The sequence below is a fragment of the Mastomys coucha genome, unplaced genomic scaffold, assembly GCF_008632895.1.
Source record: "Mastomys coucha isolate ucsf_1 unplaced genomic scaffold, UCSF_Mcou_1 pScaffold9, whole genome shotgun sequence".
NCBI classification, from domain to species: Eukaryota; Metazoa; Chordata; class Mammalia; order Rodentia; family Muridae; genus Mastomys; species Mastomys coucha.
This window is the reverse complement of record NW_022196915.1, coordinates 97,339,374-97,347,828: the sequence shown is the minus strand read 5'-3', so window position 1 is coordinate 97,347,828 and position 8,455 is coordinate 97,339,374.

Sequence of the window (8,455 nt, the reverse complement as noted above, 5' to 3'; positions counted from 1 at the left end):
TATATATATATATCTACCAATTGGCAGCCAAAGCTGTTAAACTCTAAGACCAGATTGATGCCTACTGTAACTGTGCTCACTGCTCTAATCCTCATGAAAATTGTATGTTTTCTTACTGCAACATTAATGTCAGATTCAGTTTTGAATTTCTTAAGTAGATGCAACCCTAGAGCTGAGTAAATTTTGCATTTTTAAGGTACTATAATTTGAAAATGATTTATATCATTTACATAAAACACAATGTTGGTTTCCACAGAATGGATTTTTTTTTAATTATCGAGACAGGGTTTCTCTGTATAGCCCTGGCTGTCCTGGAACTCACTCTGTAGACCAGGCTGGCCTCAAACTCAGAAATCCTCTTGCCTCTGCCTCCAAAGTGAGCTCTCTGAGTGCTGGGATTAAAGGTGTGCGCCACCACTGGGCAGCCACAGAATGGATTTTAAGGTACACAATTTAATGACTTTTGTTTAATATGCTTCTGTCTAAAGGAAATGCAGGGACAAAATATGAACCAGAGACTGAAGGACAGGCTTTTCAGAGAGGACCACACCTAGGGCTCCATCCCATCTGCAGTCACCAAGCCCAGACACTATTGCTGATGCCAAGAAGTGCTTGTTGACATAAGCTTGATATAGCTGTCTCCTGAGAGGCTCTGCCAGAGTCTGAAAAATATAGAAGTGGATGCTCTCTGCCAACCTTTGGGCTGAACAGTCCTCTGCTGTATATGCATTGAGGGCCTCATATCAATTGATAGAGGATGCCTGGTTTGTGGTTCAGTGTCTGAGAGAACTTGGGTATTCAGGTCAGATGAAAATGCTGGTCCTCCTACAAGGTCACACTGCTCCTTCGCATCTTCCAGTTTTTTCCTAATTCAACCACAGGAGGCAGCATCTTCTGTCCATTGGTTGGGTACAAATATCTGCATCTGACTCTTTCAGCTGCTTTTTAGGTCTTTTGAGGGGAATCATGATAGGTTCCTTTTTTAAGAACATTAGCACTTCAGTAATAGTGTCAGGCCTTGGGGCCTCCCCTTGAGCTGGATCCCACTTTGGGCCTTTTGCTGGAACTTCTTTTCTTCAGGCTCTTCTCCATTTCCATCCTTGTAGTTCTTTCAGACAGGAACAATTAGGGGTCAGAGTTTTGACTGTGGAGTGGCAACCCCATCCCTCACTTGATGTCCTGTCTTTCTGCTGGAGGTAGGCTCTACAAGTTTACTCTCCCCATTGTAGGATATTTCATCTAAGGTCCCTCCCTTTGAATCCTTAGTGAATCTCTCACCTCCTGGATCTCTGGTGCATTCTGGAGGATCCCCCCATCCAACTTCCTACCTCCCTAGGTTTCCATTCTTTCTGCTGACTGTCAGGGTTTCAGTCCCTTTCTTCCATCCAATTCCCCATCTTTGTCACCTTTTCCTCCTAGGTCTCTCCCTCTCTCCTCCCTTGTGGTTGCTTTCTAATGCCTTCCAAGTGGAACTGAGGTGTTCTTTCTTGGGCCCTTCAGCTTGTAGACCTTTGTGAGTCTGTGGTTTGTGTCTTGGTTATTCTGTACTTTTTTTTTTTTTTGGTAATATCCAATTATTAGTGAGTACATATGAATGTCCTTTTGGGTCTGAGTTACCACACTCAGGATGGTACTCGTACTTAATAGCTGAATAATATTCCATTGTGTAAATTAACCACATTTTCGCTATCTATTCATCTGTGGCAGAGCATCTGGGTAGTTTCTTGCATATGGCTATCACAAATAAGGCTGCTATGAACATGGTTGAAGATGTGCCCCTATGGCATTATGGAGCATCTTTTGGTTTATTCCAAAGAGTGGTATTGCTGGGTCATTAGGCAGACCTATTTCCAATTTTCTGAGAAACCTCCAGATTGATTCCCAGAGTGGTTGTACCAGTTTGCAATCCCACCAGCAATGGAGGAATGCTCCTCTTTCTCCACATCCTCACCAACATGTGTTGTCACCTGAGGTTTTGATCTTAGTCATTCTCGTTGATGTTAAGTGGAATCTGAGGGTCATTTTGATTTGCATTTCTCTGATCACTAAGGATTTGGAACATTACTTTAGGTGTTTCTGAGTCATTTGAGATTTCTCTGTCATGAATACTCAGTTTAGTTCTATACCTCATTTTTTGATTGGGTTGTATGGTTACATGGTGGTAAGTTTATTGAGTTCATTATATATTTTGGATATTAGCCCTCTGTCAGATAAAGAGTTATTGAAATTTTTTCTTAGTCAGTAGGTTGCTAATTTATCTTATTGACTATGTCCTTTGCCTTACAGAAGCTTTCCAGTTTTGTGAGGTCCCATTTATCAATTCTTGATCTTAGAGCATGAGCCATGGGGATTCTGTTTAGGAAACTTCCCTCTGTACCAATGAGTTCGAGGCTCTTTCCTACTTCTTCTTCTATTGGATTGAATGTATCAGTGGAAGAGTATAGAGCTAAAGCTGAAGAAACTTGATGCTGCAGGTTAAAGTGGGGGACACCCATGGTGTGGTTCCCACATCTTTAGAGGAGAAGGGGAAGGGGAACTGAGAGAGGAGCTTTGTAATGGGGAGACCAGGAGGGGAGCAGGGAGCAGGATAAAAATATTAAATAAACTAATGGAGAAAAAAGTTTCTAATGTAAATTTGAATATTAGTATTAAAATATATTTATATTCACTAAACTACATATTTGTTTGCCACAAAGATTTATGTTATAAAAAAGAGTAATCTAAGAATTATTCCATCATTCAAATGAGAAAATTCTTTTAGTATTCAATTCAACCATCTACAGAAATTGAAATGAAAGTAATTTTTATATAAATAAAATAGATTCCATGTGGTGAACCAAACAATGAAAGAAAAATGTTATAGGGAAGAAACCCAAGAGAATTGTATTGGATTTATGTCATGAATAGATAATTACACTTGAAGAGGCAATTTACCATATAGTAACCATTCCTTCTCCCTTGTCAAATTCAATTGTCCTCACTCAGATGAAAGGACCTAATCCTAGATTCTACTTACATGACCAAAGCAGAGTGGACAGTTCAAGGCTTATCTACTGAAATTAATCAATAGAGATAGACTCATTTAAAATTCTTCATTTTCAAGAGATACTGTTTGTTTCACATTAATTATTTGTGTAATGGTCCCTGTTCTCAAAATTTAGACTGTTAAAAATATTTTGTTTGGTATTCATTTTCTCATTATATTCAGTGTTCTTTCTGTATTCAAATCTGTAAAACACATTTTCCTTCTTTATGTATTTGTGATCTTTTAAGGTCTCATTGTTCATGATTTTCATATTATTGTTTTTACTTCTTACTATTATACTAATGAATGAAAATCAATGACATGAAGTAATATATGTTTGTCTTATGCCATCTCAATACTTCTATAGTAAAGATATTGGAAACTAACAAAAGCACAATTTTAAAGCATCAGTGTATCTATCTAGGCACATAATCTAGGCAATTATGTTGTTTATTTCACTTAGAATATACATTTTTGAACTTAAATTTTAAGGTGATCGAATAAACAAATACCACTGGATAACATTATTTAGTAGTAAATATCTACTAATACAAGACAACTAGAATATTTATAGGTTCTAAAATTTTCAAGCAAATGCTAATGATAAAAAATACAGTTACAGAAATAAATATAACTTTTCCCAACTGGATACCAGGAACTCATATAAGCTAGTAACTTCAAATATTCCATTAGCCACATATAAACCTTAGGATATAGAATAAATAGCAAAATTGTTTATATGGATTTAAAAAACTTAAGCAGGAAGATAATTACCTTTGAAGAGGCAATTTACCATATGGTAGCCATTCCTTCTCCTTTGTCAAATTCAGTTGTTCTCACTCAAATGAATGGACCTAATCCTAGATTCTACATACATGACCAAAGCGGAGTGGACAGTTCAAGACTTATTTACTGAAATTAATCAATAAAGATAGACTCTTTTTAAATTCTTCATCTTCAAGAGATATTGTTTGTTTTACATTTATTATTTGGGTAATGGTGCCTGTTATCAAAATTTAGACGGTTAAAAATATTTTGTTTGGTAAGAAGGAAACCAAGAATTTTGTGAAAACAAAACGTGAAAAGGGCATGAAGAAAAAATGGGCAGAAGTCAGCTCCTGCAATTACAGAGTCAGTTCATGAGTAGAAACTAAACTATGGCTTTTTAAAGTGTCTAGTTCTATACCAATCTCATGAAGACACAGAGTAAAAGGGATGGAATAATCAAAATGAGGGTTTTCTAAAGAAAAAAATCTAGATATTGGTGAGAAGCAATCTGTGTATATTTTGCTGCAATATATCTCCTGATTCAGCATTATATTTAAAATTATAGATCTATTAACCAATTGAGATCTAATCAATGATGGGATACTTTTTAATGACTAAACCCTAGACTAATATGTTAATATAAACTAACCCTTTATATATTTTGTGCAGATAATAGTTGTTATTTTGCTTATAAAGAATAAAAAAAGAGCATCATGATTCAAAGTTTTAGATACAACTTTAAACCTGATCTTGTTAAACCAAAATTTTAGGAAGTAAGATATATGTAAATACCACTCTTCAGTAAGCAGGCTAACTGCAGACCTTCATTTCTTACTCCTCACCACTAAATCCAATTTTTCATTCTCATCCTCAGCTCTATAGAAGACCACCTCTGAACCCCTCCTTGACCCTATCTCCAGTAGATCATAAAGATCTTCCACTCCAACCTTCCTTCCACTCATTGTTTAATCCCACCCCTCAACTCCAGCAAACATTTCATGGAAGCATGTACGCCTCTACAACGATGATATCAAGTATCCCTTGAAAGAAATTCATGTCTCTCTTCTCAAAATGTTTATGCAAAATCTCACCCCTATATTAGTAGCAGATCAACTACTGTGGCTTCTCCTTTCTCTCTGCCTTCATTCCCAGTGGATCACTCAGATCTTCTCCTCTAACCTTCCTTCTCACTTATTCTGTAATCCCAGCCTTAAATTCTGGAAATCATTTGCTATCTCAGGCTATGCATGTCTATCAGAGAGGCAATTAGGCAGGGAAAGCAGGTAGAATAGCTTCAAAGCTTCACTGTCCCTCCTCTTTCCCAAATCCAATTCCCCATTTTCATCACCAGACACGTAGCAGTCTATATGCTGTAGCCTTTGACCCGGGTTCTAAAAGGACGAAGACATCTTGGTGGAACAACCTGCTTCATATCCTTTTGGATCCCCTCAGTTGGCTTCCTTCCAGGAGAGTGCAATAAATGCCAATACATTTTATCAGGAATCTTCCAAATCTGGAAGAACTCCAGAAGTATTTCTGAACAGGTAAGACACAGCTAAAACACCCTCTTAAAAACAGAAGGCAAGTAGAACCAAGAAAATAAGCAGTTACCCAATGAAGACAAGAACAGATCTCAACACCTTAATTCCAGTCATTCAAACCTCTTACAAATAGCTTTTTGTTTAAAACAATCAATAACAGTCAGGGCAATATACCTCTATTAAAGAAAATATTTCTAAAATATTTTTGAGAATTTAATCACTTTTTAAATCAGAAAGTTATATAAAATAAGCTATTCTGTGATAGAAATAAATATAACATCATCTATCTACAAATCCAGCCTGACAGAAAAGTATTAGTATCAATAAATAATAAAACAAAACAAAACAAATAACTACAACAACAACAGGAACTAAAAACTTCAACAGAAAAAGGACAATCACATCCAAGAAAACATAAAAAATAAATAATCCCAGAAATGCAAATTAAAACAGGAAAACACAAACATATACACACATACATACAAATACACACACACACACATATTACAACACTAATATAACAGTATAACAGGAATCAACAAAAACTGCTCATTGTTAATTTTCATTATCTATGGTCTCAATTTTACAATAGGAAAAAGACAAGTATGTGCGAGATCCACAGAACTCAAGAGGCTAACAAATCAAAGGGCCTAAGTGACAATGCCTCAATCCCACTTGGGAGGGAGGGGGAAAGGATGGGAGGGACTTAGATGGGAAAGGTTACAGGAAAATGAAGAGGGCAACAAGATCACGTACTTCAGGGGAGTGGGGATTGGGGAACAAGACTGAATCCCTGAGGGCCAGCAGAAAGAATCAAAACAGGCAACCTCAGAAGGTAGAAGGTGGGGAGACCCTCCAAACTGTACCAGAGATCTGGGAGGTGAGAGAGCCTCAGGACTCAAAGGGAGGGACCTTAGGTGAAATGCCCTACATTGGGAAGAGGGAACTTGTAAAGCCCACCTCCAGCATAAAGACAGGAAATCAAGTGAGGAATGGGGTTGCCATCTTACACTCAAAACTCTCACCCATAATTGTTCCTGTCTGAAAGAACTGCAGGGATAGAAATAGAGAGGAGACCAAGGAAGAGAAGTTCCAATGACAGTTTCAAATTGGGATACATCTCACAGGGAAACCCCAAGGCCTGACACTAATACTGATGATATAGTATGCTTACAAATAGGGAGTTATCATTACTGCCCTCTGAAAGGCCAACAAGCAGCTGAAAGAGTCAAATGTAGATATTTGCACCCAACCAATGGACAGAAGCTACTAACCCTTATGGCTGAATTAGGGAAAGCTGGAAGAAGCCAATGAGGAGGATGACCCTATAGGAAGACCAGCAGTCTCAACTAACCTCATGGATCTCTCAGAAACTTAGACACCAACCAGGTAGCAAATACTAACTGATATGAGGCTCCAAACACATACACAGCAAAGACCTGCCAAGTCTGGACTTAGTCAGAGAAGATGCACCAAACCCATGAGAGGTCCCAGGGAGTGGGGAGGTGTGGTGTGGTGGAACAATGTCTTGGAGAAGGGGCTGCGAAGGAAGTGTGGGATGTGGAACAGTTGGAGGGTGGACCAGAGTGGGATAAAGTCTGGACTGTAAAAAAATGATTAAAGAATAAATAAATAATAAAAAAACAATAGAAATTAGAAAATTGGATAATTGCCTCACATCAAGTATAGATATAATAATATCAGGTTAAAAATGAAACAAAACAAAACAAAAGGAAAGACATTCCAAGCAAAGCGTCGAAGAAACAATCTGATGTGGCCAATCCAATATCTGACAAAATAATTTCCAAACTGAAAATAACAATGAGGTATAGAAAAGGACATGTAGAATACACTTGTAGAAAACATCAAACAAGAGGAGATTGCATTTCTTAACCTTTATGAACAAAACACATGAATACCCACAGTTATAAAAGAAACACAATTTGTACAGCTTAAATCACATATCAACCCTCACATATGGATAGCTAGAGATCTCAATACTTTATTCTTGCCAATAAACAAGTAATCCAGGCAAAATTTAAAAGAGAGAAATGCTGGAGCTAAGTGACATTATAAAACAAAAGGAACTAACATTTATGGAATACTTCTCCCAAGCACAATATAATATACATTCTTCTCATCACTTTATAGCAGTTTCTCTGATACTGTCCTCTTACATGGGCACAAAGCAAGTCTCAACAGATATAATAAAATTGAAATAACATCCTGCACACTATCTGACCACCATGGACTAAAGCTGAATATCAACAACAACAAAACAACAGAAAGCTTGCAGGCATGTGGAAAATGAGAAACTCTCTACTGCATGAAAAATGAGACAAGACAGAAATAAAAGACTTTCCAGAATTGGAGTAACTGGGACTAGCAGGACTAGGCACACAGGAAGTCCACCAACCCAGTGACTTGGGTTCCTTCCAGTCTGTCTGGGCTGGAGTCCTTGGGCACAAGCTCCACAGCCAGTCCCACAACACCCAGAGGAAGCTCCACTCCCAGGTGCTCTGACACACCTAGGATCAGAGGTGAGAAGGAATCAACATCTGTCCCAACACTGGGAGTAACTGGGACCAGTGGGAACAGGCACACAGGAACTCCACCAGCCCAGTGACTTGGGTTCCTTCTGGTCTGTCTGGGTTAATGTTCTTAGCAGACCTTGGGCACAAGCTCTGCAGCCAGTCCCACAACATACAGAGGAAGCCACACTCCCAGGTGATCTAACAAGCCCAGAATCCCAGGATCCCAGAACCACAGGATCACAGAGACAGCTTGATTCTGAGGAGTTCTGACACAACCAGGATCACAGGAAGTACAGGCTCCAGTCCGATTTAGCAAAGGCATGTAGCGCTAGAGTTAACCAGATGACGGGGGGCAAGCATAAGAAGATAAACAACACAAACCAAGGTCACTTGGCATCATCAGAACCCAATTCTCCAACCATAGCAAGTCCTGGACACACCATCACACTGGAAACACAGGATTCAGATATAAAATCACTTATCATGATGATGATACAGGACGTTAAGAAAGACATAAACAGCACCCTCAAAGAAATACAGGAGAACACAGGTAAAGAGCTAGAAGCTCTTTAAGAGGAAACACAAAA